Here is a 25,736-nt window from a genome sequence, read left to right on the forward strand (position 1 = left end):
GCATTTCCAACGCCCCTCCCCCAAGTCCCTCCTCCCTACCTTTTATCTTAGCCTGCTGGGCACACTTTCCTCATTCCTGAAGAAGGGCTCATGCCCGAAACGTCGATTCTCCTGCTCCTTGGATGCTGCCTGACCTGCTGCGCTTTTCCAGCAACACATTTTCAGCTCTGATCTCCAGCATCTGCAGTCCTCACTTTCTCCTCTCCTAACAGCACACATATACACCCAGTCGCTGCGCTGGACAGTACTTGACTTGAGTTACTTCAGTTGATATTTTCCATTGAGGACAGTTGTAAGATTGTAAGACCTAGCATCTGCAGTCCTCACTTTCTCCTCTCCTAACAGCACACATATACACCCAGTCGCTGCGCTGGACAGTACTTGACTTGAGTTACTTCAGTTGATATTTTCCATTGAGGACAGTTGTAAGATTGTAAGACCTAGCTGGGATCTGTTAATGTTTAACAGACTAAGAAGCAAACCTTTCTAGTTTTCACATTAAAGCAACTTATTTGATTTTATCTGAGCGGAGAAAGTTCTAAACTAAAAGTTCTTCAAGGACAGTGACTTTGGAAAGTATGACTCTGAAGCAGAAGTGTAGATCCTTCTCAAGTCAGAGATAAAAGCTGAGAAATTTCTTTTCTTGTTTCATACATTCCTTCCATGCCAGTACTGGATGCCAAATCGAGTGATAAAAGTGTGGCATAATAGAGGAAATTGTCAGAAGCTTAGAGCAGCCCATCAAAGCCCTTCATCTGTTTCAATGAAACAGTTGCATTCCTGAAACATCAGAACCTTTCTACTCAGTATAGAATGGCTGAATAACTTACATAGTTTCAAACTTGTCAGGTTTAATTCAAATTTGCAGCTTGTTAACTTTATCCTCATTACCTTCCTTTCTGCACTCTTAATGATAAGAGTGACAATCTGGCTTAAAAGGCAGCCGGGTTGATAATTTATTTATACTATAGTTTTGAATAAAACCCAGAAAGAATGTTTTGCAGAAAGTAACAAGACACAAAGAGAAATCAATATAAATCATTCGGAATGGAGCTGTGTTTATTATGGAATACACCGCAGACACTGGGTTGAGTCTAACCCTTTGTTGGTTTTGGATCCCTTGCAGAAGGCACTACAACTGCACATTTTGGATGATTAAAGATACAATATCCTCTTTTGTCTGACTGTGGCAGAAAGTTGTCAGAAAGTGCTGACAATGGGATTTTCATAAATTGCAGTGGTAGTGAGGTTAGGACTTCACAACACCTCACTCGAAAGCTGTTGCTCTGAGATCAGCTCAACTCCAAAGAAAACAGCAAGGATCCAAAAAGAACATCTTATTAAATGAGCCATATGCATCATCTTGCAGTGAGTAAAAATAGGATCAAATTGAAAAGGATTTTAAAATACAGGAACAGTGGAGCTGGGGTAATTTAGTAAGATCAGGTCTGATAGATAGAGGGGAGTTCACACCCATGTCACATCAATAACTTTTACTAAACATAACTATCCACAAGAAATGGTAAGAGATGACATTTCTGAAATGCTACCAACTCTGGTCTCAATTCTGTAAGATCTGATATTGTTATGTCATAGCTCCTGACACACAGGTTTTTTAAAAATTTGATTTATTATTGTGACATGTGAGAAGTATTATTATGCATGCTAACCAGACAAATCATACCTTACATAAGTACATCAGGGTGATAGAATAGAAGCAGAATATCGTGTATAAAAACTGAAAGAAAGCAGATGCTGTAAATGCATTGGTGGTCCCCGATTAATGAAATGGACTGAGTCCGAATCAGTTGCCTGACACCAGAAAAGATTTCTCTAATGGTCAAAGAACTGCTTTACTTGTAAAGCTCAGCCTGTCAGACAAAGTGCACTACCTTTGCTAATGTATGGTCAACTTTGGATATAAAAGCTCTGATATTGCTTCTTCCAGCTACCCTCAGTACTGTAGGAAATGTCAGCCTGAATGACATGCTCAAACATCTGGAGGGGGACCAAAATTTACTTTATGCTTAGCACTTCTGTTCTGGCTGAATTGTCTTGGAGATGTCCAGTGGTCATGAGAGGTGGTATATAAGTGCAAGTCTTTTTTTTAGAGTTGGGAGTGCTCCCACTGAGACAAGGGTAAGATCCACAATGGCCTTACAGTAAGGCCAGTGGTCAATGAAGTGGAATCAACTGCCCTCTGTCCCAAGAGGATTTTCTATGTCTCTAGTGTTTTCCATGTCTATCAGCAGCAAATTGCCTTTTGCTTGTTTCTGGTCATGAATGGGTTGAGAGCTGAACTTTGTCACATTCCTGCTTAACTGGGCAGGCCTCCCCAACCAAGTGGAAAGAACCAACTCTGTCTCAAACAAAAGTACTGAGCATAATGTATGTACAACTGCTGCTTCAGCAACCTCCCACAGCATCGACTCTTTCTCACGTGTTAAAATACAATGTTGCTTGAACTCAGGCTTTCTCAGAACCCCCCAATGAGATGACTGCCATACAGTCACATGTCAAGGGTCACATGACTACAGAAAACCATGAAGGTCACGTGCATATGGTTGTATTTTAATCAAACACTCCTTGTGGCGAATACCTTTGAAAAAAAGAACAAAAATGCTCTTGCATTTGAATATGTGGTCAAGGTGGTTTGCAACAAATGAAGTACTTCAGAAATGTCACAGCAAATCCCAGAATCAGCAATATGATAGCGATCAGATAATCCATTCTTTCAGAATGCTAAGCGAGGGATAAATATTGGCCAAGACAACACAGATAACTCACCTGATCTTCTTCAAAATAATGCAATGGCATCTTTTACATCTACCTGGACGCAGGCAGAAAGGGCCTCAGTTTAACATCTCATCCAAAAGACGCCGAGGCAATACACCAATGGTGGTGCCCTGAAATGTCAGCATTGCTAAATCCTGAAGAAAGACTTACAATTCAGAAACAAGTATTACCAACTGAGCCAAGGCAGATTGTTTCATACTAGACTGGTTAAAAGTGGACTTCTCCAGGTCATTCTGGTATTTTTGGCCTGACTTAAAGGCTCCTCAATCTGGCTACAAAGTTCTACAAGGTTATCACAGGAGCATAAAAATGATGACAATGGAACGAAGTGGTCAACCAACACACTTTCAAGGCTAGAAATACACTGATGTTTAAAACAAGTTGGCATTATGTAAAAGAAGGTTTGAGGCATATTTTATTTTGTATATTTAAGATGTAAGCAGTTATCACACGGTTGCATACCTCTTCTTTGATGTAAATAATTCACTTTGAAGCTCTTGCAAGTTTGGAATGGAAGTTTCTGAAGGTTACATTTTAATCTCTTCATTACATAAAACTAGTTACAATCAACAAAGTAAAATCTCTTTCGCTTATCATTGAATGACTTTTATTATTATTTATTTTTCTTTTCATCTTATCAAAGAAGCAACAATTCTTCCTTCTAAATGTCAATAATATCTAGAGGGCTCAAAAAGGTCAGAAGAATGGTTTGGAAGGGGACGCTAGTAAATAAAATGTTCACTGAAGTGCATTGGCGAGAACCCAGGATATCTGAACCATTGGAAGTTCTCCAGTTAATTCCTCAACCCTGTTTTTCCCCCAATCAAACAGATCAACGAGTGTACCTGGTTGAGCAAAGAGATCAAATATAGTGGGAAATCAGAGTGCAATGGAAGCGACTAATGGAAGCCTTTCACTTAAAGGGAAGAGTTCAAAATGGAAAGTAGTCTGGAGCTGTTCAGAATTATTCTGTAGTTTACCAGGGTTTGAACATTAATTTTCGGAACATTGCTGTGATCAACCCTTGAGAAAATTCATAGGAGTATCAACAACGTCTTTTTAAAATTTTCTTTGGAAACCTCAATTTATTTGTGTTGTAGAAATATTAGTGACAGGAAAATAGGCTCTGTGGCTGACAGTCTGGAATCACCCAGTCAGGTGTTTGTATGCTTTCTGAAGGGCCATGAGAAGGCAGTACACCAAGCAGTTGGAAGGTCAGCAACCAATGGTGGAAAAGGAGAAGTTGTAGGTAGGAGAGCAATGGACATGTGACTTAGCATCCAGGTATGCATCCATCTAAAGATAGCGACATAACTGGTTCAGTGCTTCATTACAACTGCTCAAAAGGATATTTGTCTCATTAATTCATGGGATGTGGGCTAAATCAATGTTTATTGCTCATTCTGAATTGCTTTAGAGAAGGTGGTGGTGAGCTACCTTCCTGAACCACTGCCGTTCACCTGGTGTAGATCCATCAAAATGCTGTTAGTATGGAACTTCCATGATTTGATCCAATCTCTACAAAGGAACAGAAATGATTCCAAGTTAGGATGGTGTATGACTTAGAAAGGAATTTGCAGTTGGTGGTGTTCCCCAGTATCTGCTGTCCTTGTGCTTCTAGATGGTAGTGGTCCTGGGTTTGGAAGGTCTAAAGAGGCTTGATGGATTAATGCAGTACATCTTGTAGACAGGACGCACTGATGCTAATCTCATTTGCAAAAGTGAGTTCAAACAGGTTACATGTGCAAATAGGATATTTTGCTGGGACATTGTTTCAGATCTATGATGATTGGTTCTGTGAGGGCCTAATCACCATGTTGTTGGATTAGGTGGGTGTTCCTTAAGATTGCCAACTACAAATCTGGAAGTCAAAGAGATTTGGAAAGCAAGTCATTTTGAGTCATTCCATTTAATGGCCAATAGAAACATTGGAAGAGGCATGTCAAGACTTTATCTGCCAATCCATTCAATAGATGCAGGATGTATCTTCCCTCAGCAGTGGACACCAAATGCTCAGATTGTTGCTCCAGAAGCAGGTAGACCGCGTAAGGAAATTTCAGGGGTGAGTCAAGCCCACTGTTCCCAGAGCTGAAAATGTGTTGCTGGAAAAGCGCAGCAGGTCAGGCAGCATCCAGGGAACAGGAGAATCGACGTTTCGGGCATAAGCCCTTCTTCAGGAATCACTGTTCCCAGACACAGACACAGAGGAATGGCCAGATGCCAAGATAGGTTGTTTAGAATATCCACTTTGCTTCATTCCAGTTTTTCTTTTAATTGAGGCCCACTAGACCTCATCAACATCACAACCCATTATCGTTTCAATGACTCTCCATGCCAACTTCACCCACCCTCACCCAGCTCCTTATAGCCACTATGACAACTTAATGCCAACCCATGCCTCACCAACCCTTCAGTGTTTATCACCCAGTATCATGATGGGCAAATGTTGGAGCTATGTTGTGACAAAATAAAATGAAAGAAACCCAAACATATAAATAGAAAGCAGGAATCATCAGCAGTGCTTTGTCTGGAGGCCCACTGAAGATGATGTTACCGAGTATGGTGATGAAACGTCTGAAAATGAACTTTCTAGCTCAGTGAGCAAACCTACATCCAGAACAATGTGATAGCTACAGAAAAGGTGCACAAAGAGCAAGGTCAACATTAACTTGAACATTAAAATTCTACAGGAGAAAGTGAGGTCTGCAGATGCTGGAGATCAGAGCTGAAAATGTGTTGCTGGAAAAGCGCAGCAGGTCAGGCAGCATCCAGGGAACAGGAGAATCGACGTTTCGGGCATAAGCCCGAAATTCTACAATCTAATAACAGTAGGGAAGAAGCTGTTCTTCAATCTGTTGATCCAAATGTTTAAGCTTTTGTGTCTTCTGCCCAACAGAAGAGGTTAGAAGAGATTATAAATGGGGTGGGAGGGGTCTTTCATGACGATGGTCGCTTTTCCAAGGCAGCAAGATGTATAGAAGGAGTCAATGGATGGAAGGTTGGCTTATGTGATGGATTGAACTGTGTTCACAACTCTCTTATGGTCCTGGGCAGAGCACTTGCCATACCAAGCTGTGATGCATCTGGGTGGAATGTTTTCTGTGGTGCATTTATAAAAATTAGTAAGAGTCTTTACAGACTTTAAAACACAGCTGAGGAGAATTTGTTTTCTCTCAGAGGAATGTGGAACTTTGGGGTCATTGATTATTGTTAAGAGAAGTGGATAGATTTTGGTTAGGCAACGGAATTAAGGGTTATCAGGGTGAATAGGAATGTGGAATTCAAAACACAAACATATTAGCCATGGTCATATTGAATGGCAGGGCAAGCTCAAGGGAGTGAATGGTTCACTTCTGCCTCTATTTTGTATGTTTACATGAAATCAGTCAGAAATGAGGGTAGGGCTCTGAAAGATATTCTGCCTCCCATTTCTAACAGTCCATGAAAATCTACGGCCCACGCAACTTTTGAAAAATGGGACCAAATTTCACAAATGCTTTTAATAAACATCAAACGTTCTAAAGACCACTCATTATTTTATCCTTAATCTCTCAAATGTGTAAGTTGTTTCCTGTGTATTCTGCCTGTGTCATCTCTTTGAAAGAGTTATCCAACTAATCCATAATGGATTTATAATTGATGGAGAGACATATGCTAGTTTTCACAAATTAGAAAAATGTAATATGCATCTTTAATTCATCAATTTTCTCTTCTTATCCCCTTAGAAGTGTGTCCAGCTATAAAGGCACAAAAGTCATGTCCTATTTTTACATATGTAGATGAAAAGTTGGTTAGGCCACAGCTACAGGAAGTTGTGCAGTTCTAGAATCTGCATTGATTGCACAGAAGAGGGCGCAGAGGAGATTTACCAGGATGTTGCCTGGGCTGGAGAGTAGAAGTTATGAAGAGAGTTTGGATAGACATCTTGGGGTTGTTTTTTCTTGGAGCAGAGGAGATTGAGAGGGGAGATGTATGGAATTGAGAGGCACAGCCAGAGTAAACCAGAAGAAACTTTTACTCTTGATGCAGGGATCAATGACCAGACAGCATAGACTTAATGTAAGGGGCAGAAGGGTTAGAAGGGAGATTAGGAATTTTTTTTTCTCTCTCCCAGAGGGAGGTGGGAATCTGGAACTCACTGCCTATGAATTGAATTGAGGCACAGTGAAAAGCTTTGTCTTGCGAGCTTATTCATCTGAATTGTAAAAGCCATGAGTTTAGGTCTGAACGGGTGGTTGGTTGTGTCACTGAACTGCTCACAGGTGACCCAATATTTACACATGTTCCGAGTTTGCAAAGGTCAATAGATTTTACAGATTTATAAATATCCCACAACAATTGCCAATCACATAACAGATCAAGAGCTGGACATGGTCTCCCTCCAATACAAGGTGTCAGAACCACAGTCCCAATGAAAACTGGACCGAGATGAAAGAGTGTCTGTTCTTTGGGAGCTTTTAACTGGGTAATTTATAGAGATTGTCAGGTTCAAACAACAAGCTTCATTTATGGTAACTGAATTAAAAAATGGAATATTTGGAGCTTTGCATCCGCTAATGTTGACGGGGGGGATTTCTAAACAGTCGAAGTTCCACATGCTGCCAAAATGTATTGTAGTCCCCTATACCCTGGGGAGGGAGTGGGGGTATGGTGATATACGTTCCAAGACTACTGCAGAAGCCCAAAACTGTGGATAGGAGTGAACCCATTCATTTAAATGGGAAATGTACCTTCCCGGCGGCCTCTGGATCTGGATTCCTTTTCATATGTTCAGGCCGCGGGTAACTGAATCTGTGGAACATGATTCTGCAGATACGGGATTCGCCCTGGACTGCACTTTCCTACAAACTAATGATACTTAATATTCACCAAAAATGGTCATTTCTGTTAACACTCAACCACCTTGCTGTCCTGGAGTCACATGGAGGCTAGCCCAGGTGAGGATGGCAGATTTCCTTCCTGAAAGGACATTAGTGAATCAGATGGGCTTTTACAACCATCAGTGGTTACCATGAGACTAGCTTTGTTTTGTTGGCCTGGGATTCTAGATTATAAATACTGTGCAATTACTGCAGTGCCACTGTCTCCCCAGTAAGGGGCTGAGCTCCCACAAAGACCTTGTTCACCACCCACAGTGTTTTATGGCTATGGGAAGGGGGTGCACATGTGTCTGCGAAGCTCCTAATATTTACCTGCATTTCGCAGAAATGTCAAATGTGGCTGAAGACGAGCAATTATTTTGGACTTCCATTCAATACGTTTAGCTGTGGTGCCCGTATAAGCTGGGCCAAAATATTAACACCAAATTGCAGATAGTAGAGATCACAGGAAGGAAGTACTCATCTATTGGCAACTGTTACAACTCAAAAGATAACCTAACCTCATGGGCTGACAGCAATGTTGCTAAGAAGTCAGGGATATAAGAGCATGCGAAAATGTTTCAAAACCACAAGGCTATCTGACATTCCATTAGCTCATGACCAATTTGCATGTTTCCTCCATTTAACTTCCTTAGTTCCATAACATAGTCATAGAGTCATACAGCATGGAAACAGACCCTTCGGTCCAACCAGTCTATGCTGACCATAATTCCAAACTAAACTAGTCCCATCGGCCTGCTCCCATTCCATATGCCTCCAAACCTTTCCTATTCACGTATCCATCCAAGTGACTTTTAAACATTGTAATTATACCCCCACCCACCACTTCCTCACCCACCCTTTGTATAAAAAAATTGTCTCATGTCTTTTTTAAATCTCTCTCCTCTCACCATGAAAATGTGCCCCCTACTCTTGAAGTCCCCCACTCTCGGGAAAATACAACTACCATTAACTCGATCTATACCCCTCATTATTTTATAAACTTCTATCAGGTCACCACTCAACCTCCTTTGCTCCAGTGAAAAAAGTCCCCAGTCTCTCCAATCTTTATTTATAACTCAAACTTTCCATAGCTGGCAACATCCTGGTAAATATTTTCACTTCGCTTGCCAAATAAAAGACTATCAATCTGGTTTTTGGCCTCAGTTATTTTAATCAAACCATTTGGGCGTGCCATTCTAAGGGATACGTAGGACTTGAATCTAGGCCTTCATGCTGAGAAGTAGTGACTCTGCCACAACAGCCCTCGCAACTGGCCCCTATCCCCTGCAGCACTTTGGCACAAAGTGTTCACAATTTCCAATCCCCTCTGTATAAAGATGCACTACCTGAAATTGTTCCAAACATCCGATTTTAAAGTGATCTCCCCTTGTGTAAACTCCACAAACTAGAGGAAATAGATTCCCTTGTTCATCCCTATCAAATGCTTCAATCATCTTCCGAAGCCTTGCTTTTCTCTGTGCACTCTGTAGATGCATGGTACTAGTGCTGGGATCGAAACCTTGCATTTGCAATGAGCTTTCGCCTACTGTAGGAACTAATGACCTATTTCAAAGGTCAATGGGATCGAGGGGAAGAGTATGATGAGTAGCCTTGGTCTGCGCTCAAATGCTCTCCCTAACTTATCTAATTCCCAGTTTTCCTGAGCAATTTAAATATTTCAATCAAATATTGGCCACTTAACATGCGATCACTGTTGGTACTTTACCAACAATGGAGGAAGGTCGTGCCATACAAAAAGCTATCATTGGGATCTCGGACCCAAGACTTATTCAACATTGTAGAGCAGCCTATGGTGGCAACAGTAGCCAGTGCTCCTGTTAGGGGGATAGCAGTGTTGTCAGCCACAAAGATAGAAACAGAGAGAGTAGGCTAGTCAAGACTGCTCCACTATTCAATATAATCATGGGCAATCCTCAATCTCAACACCCACTCTCTCCCATACCCCTCTACACCATTATTCTAGAAATGTATCTAGAGAAACATAGAAAATAGGGGCAAGTCTTCACCTTCAAGCTTATCCCCAGTACAGAGTAAGTTTCCCAGCAGCAGAGGTAGATGTGGGGCAGCTAACTGAAATACTTAAACATCCACAAAGGTTTGGGTCTTCAAACTTGTTGATGTTTCCACAGATAGGGAATGGATGTCCCTTCCTCTCTGCATGTGAAGGTTGCTATCTTTATGGTTAGATAAATAAATAAATAGAATGATGTAGGAAGGAGCTATTCTAGCTACAGACTCTGTGGCTCAGAAAAGATAACAGCAAATGGAAAGAAAATAAAAATTGGGGGTGGAACAAAAGGTCCAGTCGAGAAAAACATTACATGAAATGACTGTGTTAAAAAAAAGGGGCAAAGGTTAGATTACTTACAGTGTGGAAACAGGCCCTTCGGCCCAACAACTCCACACTGACCCGCCAAAGGGCAACCCACCCATTCCCCTACATTTACCCAACACTACGGGTGTTTTAGCATGGCCAATTCATCTGACCTGCACATCTTTGGAATGTGGGAGGAAACCGGAGCACCCGGAACAAACCCACGCAGACACGGGGAGAATGTGCAAACTCCACACAGTCAGTCGCCTGAGTCGGGAATTGAACCCAGGTCTCTGGCGCTGTGAGGCAGCAGTGCTAGCCACTGTGCCACCGTGCCGCCCACAGATATTAAGCTGTAAATTCTGAAAGAAGGTTCTGGAGAGTAATTACTAATAGATCATTTAGGACTGAGATGAGGAGAAATTTCTTCATCCAGAGAGTGCTGACATTGAATTGAAAACATTGATGATATTGAAACCATTGCATTTTTCCAAGAAGGAGTTAATAGAGCTAAAGGGATCAAAGGGTATACAGAGAAAGCAGGAGCAGGGTACATGAGTTGGGTGATCAGCTATGATCATATTGAATAGTGGAGCAGGTTCGAAGGGCTGAATGGCCTGCTCCTGTTCTTATTTTCTACGTTTCTAACAGACTGGTAGCATTCTCCTGCAATATCTGCTACTGAAAATGAACAGTCAATATTAAGTCTTCTTACTGACTGAAACTTATTCCAATAAAGAAGCTTATTCCCAGGACTGGTTTAATCTAAAGGCATTACCTTTCATGAAAAATTGAATGACATTCCACCTATTGTATTTCTCCATATAAAAGGTCTCTTATTGAATCATCAATCTCTCAAAGACTCCCAATCAAGAAAGAGAAGAATTGAGAGATTGCATCCACTGACCAGTTTATTATTACCTTCATTAAAGGTTGGACATATCATTCACTTTGATTTAATTAAATATTCTCCTATTAATATCACACGAATGTCATGTTGTTTGTGCACATGAAGGTCAGTGGTGCATTTTCCAATCAATTGCAAAATGAGTTCAGTCCCTTCTCACAAGCAACTAGGTCATTGGTCCAATATGCTCATGAGCACTATCAGCCATTAACTAGAAGGGTCTTGCACTGTGTCAAAATATTTATTTATTTGTATGTTCGGTCAATTATTCTCAGAATGGTGAAATGAACAATTTAAATCCCACTTTTCTTGAGGAACGTAGTGCCATGGGCAAGCATTACTCTACTTAATTTACAAGTTCACTTCAACCTCAGAGTAAGTTTATGGTTTACAATTTGATGTATATGCTTCATTTCAGGGACAAGCAGTGTAGCACAACAAGGTTTTCACTTAATATTACCTGTAGTACCCTTTTACTGAATGTGATCGATGTTGTGTGCAGTGCAGAGATTGTGTGAGTTTGATTGCTACACGTTAAATTGCAGATCAACCCTGTTCCTTGGCACATTCCCTGCCATCCAGCATTTTCAAGGTAACATTTTAGCAGATTGGGTGATTCCATGAGTAGAACAAAAAAGTAACTTGTTCTTCTGAATTGATGAATCACTGTAAAATAATCTATCAGATTTGGGATCCCAGATACAATTACAGGCCTACAAACTTTTCATTGCAAGCATGGTCATTTCTCCAAATGTTAGCCCTAGATCCAATTTATTTTGCCAACCATATATAGGTAAGCACAGAAAGGGAAGATAAACTTTGTCTCACATGTCAAGAGAACTGTTAAGCTTTACTATTGCCAACTGATGATTTTGGTTTAAATTTGTATTTGGTACGACATTTATCTAACACATATTAAAGTAGAGGTTTCCTGGGAGTCATTATTTAGTTTGTAAACAGGGAGTAAGTTTTACACAACTCCTAGGGCTGGCATGTCTAAATACTGAGGAGCACCCAACATAAAGCAACTCTCGCCTTCCTGTCTATCCCCAACCTGCCCCCCCCCCCTTGCCACCCCATATTAGAAGCGATGAGTAAGGCATCAGGTAGACCATCCACCTTTATGTTTATTGAGTTCCTTAACCAATTAACTGCCACAAAAGATGCTCATCCCTGCTGAAGAAAAGTCATATTGGGCTCAATGTTTGCTGTTTGTCTCTCTGGAGATGCGAGCAAACCTGCTGAGTTTCTCCAGCACTTCCTGTTTTGATTCCACTCCTAGCTATCCTGCCATAGTCAGAAGATTTTCTGCAAAGGTTTCTATTCCCCTTCATACTTTCTTAGACTTGTCCCTTCCTATTTTTCATCTACACAGTATCACTAAGGAATATAGTCTAAATAGATCCACAAGTACGTTGAGAAATCCAATTCTCCCTCCATCTGTCTTTGTGCTGTCAGACTGCCAAACATTCGGAAGACTGAAGCCTTTGTTTTCAGTTCCACCACAAACTCTATTTCTTGGATGCTGATTCTATCCCACACCCTGGCTGCTGTCTGAGGCTGATGTTGATTCTTTGCAACCTTATCATCCCGAGTTTCTATATCGCAGATGGTGCCTTTGTAAATTGACTCCACGCCTGCTCCTGCATCAACCCATGTGCTCCCATTATCCATGCTGCTGGTTGTGCAGGAATCAAGTACTGCTGCAAAAAGACACTTCGACATTTTGTCACAGATTATCATCTTGAATTCATCTGGGTAATTCACAGAAAATACCAATGTACAGGAAAACCAGCATTCACACTGTAACAGTGGCCAGTGGGCTCTGGTGGAGGCTTTGCCATGGACTAGTTAGGTGATGACAGACAGTTAACTGTCAAGCTTTGATTTAAAGTCAGGTTTTAACTCTGATTTGTCAAGGCATTGCCCTGAGAAATTAATCAGAAATTGGCTGTCACAGTTTTGTTGAGTTGAAATGGGTACAAAGTGCATCAATGTTCTTTCTGCATGTAAACGACAGGGCTCTGTGTATTAAAAATGCAGCTTCCAACACACACAAATACACCATGTGATGAGCCTGGCTGACAATCTTAAATTTGTTGGCAGTATAATCATTCGCATACTTGGAAATATTCAGCAAATGTTGTCCAATCTCAGCTAATGTTGGACAATGTTTTTGAGTTTTGTAAGAACAGATAGTTGTGCACTGTTAAGGATGGTCAAAAGGATATGCTATTCAATACTTTCCATCAATCTTTGATTTGGAGATGCTTAGGCTGGACTGGGGTGTACAAAGTTAAAAATCATACAACACTAAGCTATAGTCCAACAGGTTTATTTGGAAGTGCTAGCTTTTGGAGCGCTGCTTCTTCATCAGGTGGTTGTGGAATATAAGATTGTAATACACAGAATTTATAGCAAAAGTTTACAGTGTGATGTAACTGAAATTATATATTGAAAAATACCTTGATTGTTTGCAAGTCTCTCATCTTTTAGAATGTTGGTTTCAGTTCTTTCATATATAAATCCCAGAACTTTCTTAAAGTTACATTCGCAAGTGAACTTTCACAATAGATGATATGTTGGCCCAGATGATGTATTGAAGGTGTGGGCTGCCCTGTGTAAGACTGTCTGTGCCACAATATTCAGACTGATTCCAATCTGAAAAAAGGGGATTTACAGAATCTTACATGGATTCATGCAGTTTTTGAGCAAAGTAAAATGTAATTCTGCAAGTAGAAGTTCACCCCACAAACTTGTGTGTGTATGTGCAGGGGAGGAGGTCTGAGTGTCTGTGAGAGAGTGTGTGTATGTGTGTGAGTATGAGTATAAAGGAGTATAAGTCTGTGAGAGGATATGTATGTGAATGTGGGAGTGTATGTGTGAGCGAATTAGAGAGAACTTGTGTATGAGAGAGGGTCTGCTTGAGTGTATAGATCTGTAGGAGTGTCTGTGTGTGCCTGTGTGCGTCTGTGCATGTCTGTGTGTGTGTGTATGTGTGTCCGTGTCTGCGTGTGTGCATGTGTCTGTGTGTATGTGTGTCTGTGTAGTGCAGTGGGGTCACCTGTAGTGTGACATGAACCAAGGTCCCAGCCGAGGCCATCCTCATGGGTACTGAACTTAGCTATCAGTCTTTGCTCGGCCATTTTTTGTTGTTGCCTGTTCCAAAGTCCACCTTAGAGGATGGTCACCCGAAGGTCCAAGGTCCACTTATATCCCTTTACACTCACACTCATACACATACACACACTCTCTTACAGACACTCATACCACCCCCCTCACCGCCCACACACACTCACATACACACACTCACACACGTATAAGTTTGTGGTGTGAATTTGTACCTGCAGAATTATATTTTATTTTGCTCAGAAACTGCATTAATCCATTGTAACATTCTGCAAATCACTTTTTTAGATTAGAATCAGTCTGAACATTGGGGCACAGACAGCCTCACACAGGGCACCTCACACCTTCAATGCATTATCTGGGCCGACGTGGCACCTATTGTTAAAGTTCACTTGAAGAAATTCTGGGATTTACATATGAAGGAACTGAAACCAACATGGTCATTCTAAAAGATGAGAGAGTTAAGAAACAATCCAGGTCTTTTTCAATATATAATTTCAGTTACATCACACTGTAAACTTTTGCTATAAATTCTGTGTCCTACGATCTTATTCTCCACAACTACCTGATTAAGGAGCTCTGAAAGCCAGTGCTTCCAAATAAACCTGTTTGACTATAACCTGGTGTTGTGTGATTTTTAATATCAATCTTTGAGAAATGCAACCATCTCACTGGCACTGAAATGAATAGACTAAATTACTCATTTGTGTAGTCCGCAGAATATCTTTTTGACTAAAGAGCAGCATCCAGTTAGTAGTGAGCAGTACTTGTGTGTGGTACTGGATGGTAGCAACCTGAAACAGCTCGTTTCATTTGTGCAGGGCTTTGAAGTACCGTCCACTGCCAGGTTACAAATAAATCCATGTTCCTGTCTGCATATGTGTTTGTCTTGAGCTGCAACAGATCTCAGTCCAAATCTCAGTTTAGGGTTCATTCGCAGGTGAGACGAAGTGCAATCTAAAGGCAGGAAGAAAGTTTTTTATATAAAAAGAGATAATTGTATTGTAATGTAACCACTCTGCTATCTTCAGCATTTTTACGTATACAGGTAACGGGGAGCAAAGACCAATAAAAAAAGTTCTGTGACAGTGTGGTAATTGGGAGAAATTAAATGACAAAAGGGATGGTAGTGCAAGGCAGAAAAGAATGATAAGAAAAAAAAGGATAGATCTAGATGAGGTGTAAATGACCATGGTATACTCAGTACCAACAGGTACTTCTGAATAGATGGAGTTTATGATTATGATCTGAAATTGTTGATCTCATTGTTGAGTCTTAAAGCTGTGATGCATTTATATAGCACCTTTTATAACCTCAACATGTCCAGACACAGTTTAGATCTATGGAAATGGCAGCCTTTGGGAAACCTCTTGACCCCACATGTAATTCTAGCAGAACAGAACAGCAAACATGAAATACAGACATGTAAAACAGTTTTATCTGGGTTCCTGGCCTATTTACAAAACCCAAGAGGCTACTGTTTAGATTTGCTTCCTATACAACATTACCTCTGTCATCATAATAGGGTTTTGGAAGACTTAGTATTGTTGTATCTAAGAGTACAACGAGATCTTGATCAAATGGACCATGGACCAAGGCGTAGCAGATAAAGTTGAATTTAGATAAATGTGAGGTGTTGTATTTTGATAAGACAAACCAGGGCAGGATTTACGCAGTTAATGATAGAGCCCCGGGGATTGTTATCAAACAGAGAGACGTAGGGGTTCAGGTGCATAATCCCTTTAAAGTGACATCGCAGGTGGACAGGATGAAGAAGGCATTTGGCATGTATGCCTTCATTGGTCAAAGCATTGAGTACAGGAGATGGGTGTTAAGTTACAGCTATACAAGAGATTGGTGTGGCCACTTTTAGAATGTTGTGCACAATTCTGGTTGCCCTACTATAGGAAGGATATTCTTCCTAAACTGGAAAGAGTGCAGAAAAGATTTAGAAGGATGTTGACAGGTCTGAAAGATTTGAGTTTGAGGAGAGACTGGGATTTTTTCCCTGGAGCATTGGAGGCTGAGGGGTAACCTTACAGAGATTTATAAAATCATGAGGGGCATTGATAATGTGAATAACCAGTCTTTTTCCCAAGGTGGGATAGTCCACAACTAAAGAGCATAGATTTAAGGCGAGAGGGGAAAGATTTAAAAGGGACCTGAGGGGTACTTTTTTTACTCAGAGATTGGTGCATTTATGGAATGAGTTGCCAGAGGAAGTGGTAGTGGTGGGTACAATTACAACATTTAAAAGACATTTAAATGGATACATGGATAGGAAAGGTTTCGAGGCATAAGGGCCAAGTGCTGGTAGGTGGGACTAGGTCAGTTTAGGATATATGGTCAGCATGAATGAGTTGGACTCAAGGGTCTGTTTCCTTGCTGTGCGACTCTGACTTCAGTCTTTTAAATGGATACATGGATAGGAAAGGTTTCGAGGGATAAGGGCCAAGTGCTGGTAGGTGGGACTAGGTCAGTTTAGGATACATGGTCAGCATGAATGAGTTGGACTCAAGGGTCTGTTTCCTTGCTGTGCGACTCTGACTTCAGTCTTTTGAAGATTAAGAGATGATTTAGTTGGGATTTTTTAAGACAGTTAAACTATTTAAAAAGGTAGTTGCTTTTCTTGCTTAGACAAGGAGAAGCTATTTCATTTATTGGGGAAACCTACAAGTTAAAAGCAGATCAAGCCCACTCTGCATGAGGTCATCATGCCTACCTCAAAGCCATATGCCTACTCCTGCAGTGAATTGTAGGCCAGACCAGGGAAGCACAGCAGATTTCCTTCCTAAGGGAAAAAGATTGATTTTTAACATTTGACAGTGGCTATGGTCACCTTTAGCTTTTAATTCCAGGTTGTATTGAATTCACATTTCACTATCTACCAATCATTGTGGGGTTTGAGCCTTGTTCATTAGCCTAGGGTTATGGAGTGCTAGTCCAGTAATGTTACCACTACACCAGAGCATCCACACCAGCTAAGTTTAAGTTGGCTCCTATCAATCTAGGAAATGTGGACCTGATACCATTGGTTGCAGTTCCACTGGCCAGGACAATTAGACAGGATTTATATTGACAATCCCTGCTGGAATTGCCTGGGTGTGGTTGATGGATGAGGTTTGATATATATTTAGGTGTTTAACCCCTGCTCCATGCTAAGTTACTTGATCTAAGCAGCAGCATAGCACAATTTTGCCAACTCTGGTTGTATTTATTTTTTGAGGTTTCATCACATAAATACCCACCATCATACCCATCAATCAAACATCCTTTTTCTCCATATCCTTTTAATAAACAAAAAAAGACACCCTTCCCTTGTTAGAAGATTATTTTTTTCCCCTGGGTTGGTTGTCACTGTCCAGATGAATAATTTTCCATCTGCTGGAGATTCCCCTGGAGTGATCTGACAATTCTGGGTAGCAGTGAAAGGTGGGAGTCTAATATTGGCCTCAACAACATGGGATAAGGGAATAAGAGAAGGAGCTGAAAGGAACAGTAGACTTTTTTTTCTTGGTCCTTAATTGTAAAGCTGGCTGTGTGGCAAACTGTTGTTATCAAGAACAATTATCCCCTTGAGACTGATTACTAAATTTACTGATCTCAGATTAAGCCCCACCCTCTACAACTGGATCTTCAGTTTCCTGAGCCACAGATTACAATCAGTGAAGATTGGGGACAATATTTCATCCTCACTAGCACTCAACACTGGAGTACCCCAGAGGTGCGTACTCAGCCCCCTACTGTACTCACTGTATACCCATGACTGCATCGCCAAATACCAGACTAATGCCATGTACAAGTTTGCTGATGACATAACCGTAGTCAGTCAAATTTCAGATGGTGACAAAACAGGAGGTGGAAGAACTGGAAAAATGGTGCACTTAGAACAACCTAGCTCTCAATGCCAGCAAAACCAAAGAACTCATTATTGACTTATGGCAGGATGTTACTCCTGCCAACCTACACATTAACAGCACAGAGGTGGAATGAGTGGAGAGTGTCAAGCTCCTGGGAGTGGTCATCCACAACAAGCTTTCTTGGACTCTTCATGTGGGTGCGCTGGTCACAAAGGCCCAACAACATCTCTTCTTCCTCAAGCAGCTGAAGAAATTTGGCATGACGGCGAATACCCTTGCCAACTCCCAAAGGTGTGCCATCGCGAGCATTCTGTCTGGATGTATGGCAACCTGGTATGGCAACTGTACCATTCAAGATCAGAGATGGTTACAGAGATTGGTGAACTCGGCCTGGACAATCACAAAGGCCAACCTCCCATCTATAGAACCCATCTACCAGTCCCGCTGTCAAGGAAAGGCTGCCAGCATTCTCAAAGATCCACCCCACCCTGGCAATGTTTTTCTACAACTTCTACCATCGGGGAGAAGGTACAGAAGCCTGAACACACACACTAGCTGGTTTCGTAACAGTTTCCACCCTACTGTTGTTAGAATACTGAATGGACTCACAAACTCTTAACATTCACCTGTACCTGTGTTTTTGTTTTTGCTGCTGTTTACCTATTATTTACTTTCTATGCTACTTAACTCTGTCATCTGCCTGTATTGCGCACAAGACAAAGCTTTTCACTGTGCCTCAGTACATGTGACAATAAATTCAATACAATTCAATTCAAACTTACTTGTGAAGATCCCGATGGAAGTAGCCTGCTAACATGCATTGTCTGTAGGCACACCCTTACAGAATGGCCAATCTAGCCATGGGCTCCTGCTGCCTGTAGAACAGTATGCAGGAGACAAGAGGAAAAAACTGGTGGAAACACAAAGATGAGTGCACAGCTAATGAGCACAATCTGCTGTTCCCAATTTCCTGTTCCCTGCAGTGTAACAACATCCAAACACATTTCACAAACCAACTCCAGGCTTGGCTCTCCTTCAAATCTAACACGGATACTTGTCAGTTCCTGACTGCGGAACTCATCGCAGCACATGATAAAGTAACGTTCCACCCTAAGGAAGGGAAAGCTGTCAACATCAGTCCATTACACTTGAATCACCCCTTTCCCCTGTGTCTCCAGTCTTTGGGTCACTAAAGCATATTCACAGCAATCTGAACCTGTAGCTTTCCATCCCATACAGAGGAGAGAGCAAAGTGGACAAAGATCTAGTAAGGTAATAGTTACTGATTTTTTTTAAAATCCTGTGAACTTATTGGCAAATTGTCTAAGGATTTGAAATAAGTCCAGTACAATTCTTTTTTTTTCCAGAGTTCATCTTTTGCAAAATCTTCGGTCAGGGTGAAAGAAATAACTATATATCACAGGAAAGAAATAAGAACCACTTCCTTTTGCAATCGTACCCTGGGAAAGACAGACAGAAGTATATCAGGGCAAATCCAAGCTTCAGAGGGGTCAATCAGAGGAACTAAGACATCCCAGAAATATTTGGACATAGAAAAGACTATAGGCAAGGATGAGGGAACATATTGCTTATATTGCCATACTCCAGGGATTTTATTTCTGGTGAATCTGTGTAATTCTTTACTGTGGAAGGCTTTGGGGGCTGGGTCATGAAGTATATTCAAGGCTGAGACAGATTTTTAATCAGCAAGTGAATGAAGAGTTGTGGGGATAAGGCAGCAGAGTGGTTTTGAGGATTATCACATCAGCCGTGATCAGAGGAGCTTTGATGGGACAAATGGTTGACATCTACTCCAATATCTAATGCAGCCCGGAATCATATAATACTAAAGCCCCTTTTGTTTATGACACGGGAGATGGTTCAATACAGTTACATGAAATGCACTTGAACTAAAATATATTTGCATTGCTTTTTCACCTGCAAGTAGGGTTCCCACTTCTGAAGGTAGTGAAAAGCCAAGCAGGGGATAAGACAGAAGCAGAACCAAGCAGTAGAATAATGACTTATTGATAGTTTGTTGTTGCAAATTAATGAAAATGCATCGAAAATCTCCATAATGAATGGATTTCATAACTTGCATATTTTTAATAGACATCAGGAGACTGTGGACATTCTCAAAGTAATGAGTGTGAGAAGGCTATTTCCCAAGGCAGAGCCTCAGCCTCATTCACAATCTCAGATATCTCAAGGGCATCACAGACAAGGAAGTATCTCATCAAATGCAGTCATCATTATAACGCAGGAGATGTAGCAGCCAATTTACCTCTGGATGGCAATCTGAAAAGATTGATGCAGATTGCTGCACAAAAGATTTACAAGGACTTTGCCGGGATTGGAAGGTTTGAGCAATCGGGTGAGGCTGAATAGGCTGGTGCATTTTTCCCTGGAGCATCAGACGCTGAGGGGTGACATTATAGAGGTTTATAAAATTATGTCAAAAATCACACAACACCAAGTTATAGTCCAACAGGTTTAATTGGAAGGACACTAGCTTTCGGAGCGACGCTCCTTCATCAGGTGATCACCTGATGAAGGAGCGTCGCTCCGAAAGCTAGTGTCCTTCCAATTAAACCCGAATCATGTAAAAAATTATGAGGGGCATTGATATGTGAGTAGCCAATGTCTTTTTCCTAGGATGGGGAGTCCAAAACTTGAGGGTGTTATGGGGAAAATCACCAGTCTTGGAGCCAGAGTCTGGGTTCAATGACAGTTTATTGCACAAGGAAATACTGGAGGTCTGGGAAGAGAAAGCCACCAATAGTACAATGGTCAGCTGCGAGTCTTCTCTCGACCCGCAGCACATCTCAAGACACTTTTATACATCTTATGATACAACAGGTCAGTGGTGAGGTTATTGTCTTTGTAACATGATTTGTTTATGGTAATCATTGCAGAAACATTGATAGTTTTGATCTAGTCATTGTCTGTTCCAGCCTTTGTTAGTTTCAGTGTGGTGTGTTGTTAGTTTCAATGCACACATTGTCAGTTTCAATGCAGATGTTGTCAGTTTCAATTTCTGCGTGGAAATCCATTGCTCTAGTAAAGGGTGCTAATTGCTCTTCCTGAGAAGAATGATTCCTGCAGCCCTGGCTATTAGCACTCTGTATTGAGTCCGTATCAAGCTGTTAGCATTGCTATCAAAAGTGTTGGCTGGACTTAGACACTTCAGCGGGCAGTGTACATTACTCGTGTATTCTCTCCCTCACCTACCTTAAACTAATCAACCAGGTTATGAGTGCATTGTGCTGGCGTTCTGGTGGCCCCAGGCAGTGTCTGTGTTTGCTCTGGTGTCTCTCTCTATACTGTGGTCTGACGGCCATCTTTTGTGTCAAGTGGCCAACTGATGACTCAGCGGCCATCTTGTGTGTCCATATGCCTAGTGTCACCTGGCCCCGTGCCATCTCCCACTTCAAGCGCACAGGTTTAAGGTGAGATGGGAAAGATTTAAAAAGGACTTGAGGGGTAACCTTTTGATATAGGGTGGTGCATGTATGGAATGGGCTGCCAGAGGAAATGGTGGATGCTAGTACAATTACAACATTTCAAAGGCATCTGGATGGATACGTGAATAGGAGGAGTTTAGAAGGATATGGGCCAAATGCTGGCAAATGGGACTAGGTCAGATTGGGATGTTTGGTCAGTTTGGACAAGTTGGACCAAAGGGTTTTGTTCCATGCTGTATGACTCTATGTTAATGACCAGATATTCTGTGTTTGGTAACATTTATCTGAAGGATAAGCAATAGCCAAGAAAATAGGGGAAAATCCCGATATTCTTCAAACTCTTGGGATTCTTTACATTCACCTGACAACATCTTTGTTTAAGGTAACATTTGTAAAACAGCACCTCTGACAATGGAGCACACTTACAATAGAGCATTGGAATATCAATTTGAACTGAGAATTGAAGTCCCTAGCATGGTATTTGAACCTGTTGTCTTTTAATATAAGAAGTGAAAGGTGCTACCAACTGAACCACAGCTGAGACTGAACAGTTGCATTTGTATATCAGCCAACTGATGTCCCTGGACTCCCAAATATAACAATTAAAAGTGTGCTTCTCCTGCCATAGGAGGATTTGAATCATGCCCTCAGCACATTAAGCTGCAGTTTAGGATTCACTATCCCAGAGACATTATCACTACACTCCCTTACTCCAAAACTGCTGAACTCATCATCCCTGTACTCATTGACTTTCACCGACTCCATCAACATGGGGAATTGGAAATGGTCCTTATCTTTGGGTTCAAATTCCTGTGTTTCCTCATGTCCTCCCTATCTCTGCAATCTAGAGTAACAACCCTCTGAAATCTTCTTGCTTGTTAATTCGAGCCTCTTGTGTATCACCCAACTCCTTGACCCCACCAATTGCAGACTGAGCTTTTAGTCACTTAGGCGTTATGTTCTGGGATCTTTTTCCTTAAACTTCTCTGTCCCTCTTCAGTTAAAGTGGCTCTCTAATGCCTACAGTCATCTCTCCTTACTATTTTGATTTGGTGATAATTTTTGCTTCAATCGTGTTCTTGTGAATCACTTGAGGCCTTTTATGAAATTAATGGCGATTACATTAAAAATAAATCAAAGATACTGATTTACCAATTTTCCCCATATTAAAGGGGAGAGAGAAAAATTCCCCAGAAGGTGGAACGATGGGGGATCAAAGCTAAAGAAGATTGCAAGTTCATAGCTCCTTGAATGTGGATTCGCAGGTAGATAGGATCGTGAAGAAGGCATTTGGTATGCTTTCCTTTATTGGCCAGAGTATTGAATATAGTAGTTGGGAGCTCATGCTGCAGCTGAACAGGACATTGGTTCAGTCACTGTTGGAATATTGCATGCAATTCTGTTCTCCTTCCTATTGGAAAGATGTTGTGAAATTTGAAAGGGTTCAGAAAAGATTTACAAGGATGTTGCCAGGGTTGGAGGATTTGAGCTATGGGAAGAGTCTGAACAGGCTGGTGCTGTTTTCCCTGGAGCATCAGAGGTTGAGGGGTGACCTTATAGAGGTTTTCAAAATTATGAGGGGCATGGATAGGATGAATAGACAAAGTCTTTTCCCTGGGGTCGGGGAGTCCAGAACTAGAGGGTATAGGTTTAAGGTGAGAAGGAAAAGATATAAAAGAGACCTAAGGGGCAACTTTTTCACACAGAGGGTGGTACGTGTATGGAATAAGCTGCCAGAGGAAGTGGTGGAGGCTAGTACAATTGCAACATTTAAGAGGCATTTGGATGGTTATATGAATAGGAAGGGTTTGGAGGGATATGGGCCGGATGCTGGCAGGTGGGACTAGATTGGGTTGGGATATCGTGTCGGCATGGACGGGTTAGACCGAAGGGTCTGTTTCTGTGCTGTACATCTCTATGACTCTTTGAATAAAATTATCCCAAGGCTGAGTGAGGGCAGCATTGGCACATCCAGAACTTGGAGTAGTTAGGCCAGCCAGACCTCTCAGCAACAGATGGCACTGAGCTCACTGGAAACAGAAGAAAATTATGAGAAATAAGTAGACAACATTTCAAAAGGAAATTTGAGAATTTGAGAATGCTGCCATATCTCCAGGATGCTAGAGATTTTGTAGAAGTATCTTTGACAATGCCATTAATGACCATCTTTTGATTGCACATTTCCCTTACAGTTGCATTGTCTCCCTTACATTTTAGATGGAGCTGAAAGGGACAATTTGCCATTTTTCTGCTTTTCCAGAAGAATGAATCCTTGAGCAGATTATAAAAGACATATCAGAACATTGCAAATTGATTTTTTTTAATGAGCCACTTTGTGCTTCCACTGTTTCGCATAAATGCTCATCACCAAAATGGCCAAGATATCTTCACTCTGTTATCATCATAGTGGGTCTTCGAGGAGGCTGTGTTCTGGTCAGGATCAATAGATATTGCTTTACCCCAGTTTCTAACTGCAGGGGAATGCTGACCAGGAGGTGAATACCGAGTCACCTCGCTCCAGGCTTGATCATCATGTGATGTTTTATATCACTAATGATGAATGTAGACCATTTGCATGTTGAGCATTACCAGACAGGCATGGAATCTATCTCTTTGAGGTAAGTTTCTGGAGAGTCTTTAACAAGAACATAGGAATGAGGGAAGGTAATTTACATAATTCAATGTGATTATGACTGAACTATGACCTTACTCCATTTAACTCTTTGTCCATGTTCCTTGATAACTTTGGCGAGTAAAAAATTTTTTAGTGTCAGATTTAAAATATTTTGATCAATTGCTATTTATTACAGAGAGTTCCAAAGTCCTAACATTCTTTGTGACAAGAAGTTTGTCCTAAATTCATTACTGAAAGATCTGGCTCTCATATTTTACATGTACCTTGAGACTTTGACTTCAAAAGCAGCAGAAATAGATTGTCTCCTTCTTTGGTACTTTATCCCTCATGTCTTGATAACTACAACCAAATTATTCCTTAAGATTAGATTACATACAGTGTGGAAACAGGCCCTTCAGCCCAACAAATCCATACCGACCCTCTGAAGAGTAACTCACTTCCCTCTGACTAATGCACCTAACACTATGGGCAATTCACCTGACCTGCACATCTTTGGACGGTGGGAGGAAACCCATGCAAACACAGGGAGAATGTGCAAACTCCACACAGTCACCTGAGGCTGGAATTGAACTTGAGACCCTGGTGCTGTGAGGCAGCAGTGCTAACCACTGAGCCACTGTGCTGTCCTTAACTTTCTGAATTGCCAGGAATACCACCATAGTTGGTGTAATATCACCTCATAATTGGAGTTCAATTATCATTCCAATAAATCTATGCTGCTCTCCCTCTGAAGCCAAAATATCATGCTTATGTTTTATTCTGTTTATTCACAGGATCTGGGCATCACTTGCTAGGCCAGTATTTATTGCCCATCTATAATTGCACTCGAGATATTGGTGAGCCTTCTTGAACAGTGACAGTCTTTGAGGTATAAGCACATTCCCAATTAGGGAGGGAGTTCCAAGATTACAACTTTACCATTTCCCAGGATGCTGCCTGGACTGGAGACTGAGGGAGCTAGGGCTTTTCTCATTGGAGCAAAGAAGAATGAGAGGTGGCTTGATAGAGGTGTACAAGATGATGAGAGGCAGAGAGAGAGTGGATAGCCAGAGACTCTTTCCCATGGCAGAAGTGTGTATCACGTGGGGGCCTAATTTTAAGGTGATCGGAGGAAGGTTTTGAGGAGATGTCAGAGTTTGGTTCTTTACACAGAGAGTGGTGCGTCCGTGGAATGCACTGCCAGCAGTGGTAGTATAGTCAGATACATTAGGGATATTTAAGTTACTCATGGGGAGGTAAATGGGAGATAGTACAATGTAGGGTATTTAGTTTAGTCTGATCTTAGAGTAGGATAAAAGGCCGGCTCAACATTGAGGGCCGAAGGGCCTATACTCTGCTGTACTGTTCTATGTTCTATGAAGGAAAGGGGATATCTTACCAAATTGGGATGATGTGTGGCTTGGAGCAGAATTTGCAGGTGGTGGTGTTGCAATGCATCTGCTGTTCTTGTCTTTCTCAATTTTAGAGGTGATTGGTTTGGAAAGTGCTGTCAGAGGAGGATTGGACCCAAGCTTTATACACTGCAGTATTAGTTTTCTTCCTTTGTATTCTATCACTTCAAATATAAGTCCCAACATTCCATTAACCTATTTTGACAATGTGTGTGTGACCATATCCCCATACCCCATTCTCAAATACCAACATCAAGCGAGGAATATACTATACAGCACAGGAACAGGCCCTTTGGCCCACCAAGCTTGTGCCAATTCCTAAGCCTTATTGAGTCCCGCTACGTATTGCCTGTGAAT

The 25,736-nt window shown here is 41.4% G+C and overlaps 1 protein-coding gene across 2 annotated transcripts in view; it reads left to right on the forward strand.

Moving 5' to 3' along the window:
* Window positions 1-25,736, forward strand: part of LOC122563107 (prickle-like protein 1) — a 148,161-nt gene that overhangs the window by 28,962 nt on the left and 93,463 nt on the right. The window contains exon 1 of one of the 2 annotated variants that reach the window (XM_043716544.1): window positions 19,077-19,161. The exons of the other annotated variant lie outside the window; for it this stretch is intronic. The gene's annotated coding sequence lies outside the window, so the exon portion shown is untranslated. Of the gene's footprint in view, window positions 1-19,076; window positions 19,162-25,736 lie in introns of those variants that run through there. 2 annotated transcript variants of the gene reach the window in all.

Source organism: Chiloscyllium plagiosum, chromosome 26 (genome assembly GCF_004010195.1).
Source record: "Chiloscyllium plagiosum isolate BGI_BamShark_2017 chromosome 26, ASM401019v2, whole genome shotgun sequence".
NCBI classification, from domain to species: Eukaryota; Metazoa; Chordata; class Chondrichthyes; order Orectolobiformes; family Hemiscylliidae; genus Chiloscyllium; species Chiloscyllium plagiosum.